The sequence below is a fragment of the Myotis davidii genome, unplaced genomic scaffold (assembly GCF_000327345.1).
Source record: "Myotis davidii unplaced genomic scaffold, ASM32734v1 scaffold1, whole genome shotgun sequence".
Lineage (NCBI taxonomy): Eukaryota > Metazoa > Chordata > Mammalia > Chiroptera > Vespertilionidae > Myotis > Myotis davidii.
The window spans coordinates 2474738-2475814 of record NW_006294681.1 but is presented as its reverse complement, the minus strand read 5'-3'; the positions used below and the strand labels follow the sequence as shown (position 1 = coordinate 2475814).

At 42.0% G+C, this 1077-nt stretch overlaps 1 protein-coding gene across 1 annotated transcript in view; it reads left to right on the top strand.

Moving 5' to 3' along the window:
• Window positions 1-1077, top strand: part of CLVS1 (clavesin 1) — a 140555-nt gene that overhangs the window by 120119 nt on the left and 19359 nt on the right. The window lies entirely within an intron of this gene.

The window sequence follows — 1077 nt, the reverse complement described above, 5'->3', positions numbered from 1 at the left end:
TGACTGAGGTAGACAGGTGTGCAGGGGTGGGGGATGACAGTGCACATGTTCTTAAGGTCCAGAGATTGTTCCATCCAGGTGGTGAAGTACATTGCATCGCTACATACTGTGCTATGGCAGAGGTATTTTTAAATTGATATACAAATAACATATGAGTGATTTCTCATTGCAAAAACAGAGAACCTTATATTTAAGGCTAAATTCCCCTTCAACCACTATCTTTAATCCCAATCCCTCCCCACAGGTAACCGCTGTTATCAGGCTGGGGTAGACCCTTCCATTTAGTTCTCTAGGTAGTACAGTGTATGAGTTTGCTGGGGCTGCTGCGACAAAGTCCACAGACTGCGTGTCTTAAACAATGGACATTTATTTTCTCACAGTTCTGGAGGCTAGAAGTCCAACATCAAGGTGTCGGCAGGGTTGTTGTCTTCTGAGGCCTCTCTCCTTGGCTTATACATGACCCTGATCTCCCCGTGTCTTCACATGGTCTTCCCTCTTCTTATATGGACACCTATCATATTGAATCAGGGCCCACCTCACTCGGCCTTAACTACCTGTTTAAAGGTTCTGTATCCAAATATAGAGAGAATCAGAGGTCTTGGGGGTTACGACTTCAACATACAAATTTTGGGTGGACACACTTTACCCTGTAGCATATTGTTATGTAATGTCTATGTTAGTAAATTTAGTCATACTTCCTGTTTTCAATACTGCATAGCATTCCAGAACATGGATAAATCAGACTAGCCAGCTCCTTTTGATGGGCATTTACGGATGGTGGGGTGGTGTTGTTTTTTTTTTGAAGTTTTTTTTTCTCCCTCTATTCCAAACAAGGCTCAATGAATGTCTTTTATATGCTTCCTCATTCTCATAGGAAAGTCCCTCTGGGTAGACTTGGAATCTGGAAGTTGCTGGGGCAGAGGGTGCGTGCATTTTTTTTTTCTTCCTTTTCTTTTTCTCTTTTTAGCTACATGATGACACCATTCATATAGTCAAAACATTCAATTCTTGTAATTACCAGGAAGGTCGGGTTAATTTTTGTTGTAGCCTCACCATGGACAAAGTTGGGCTGACTAT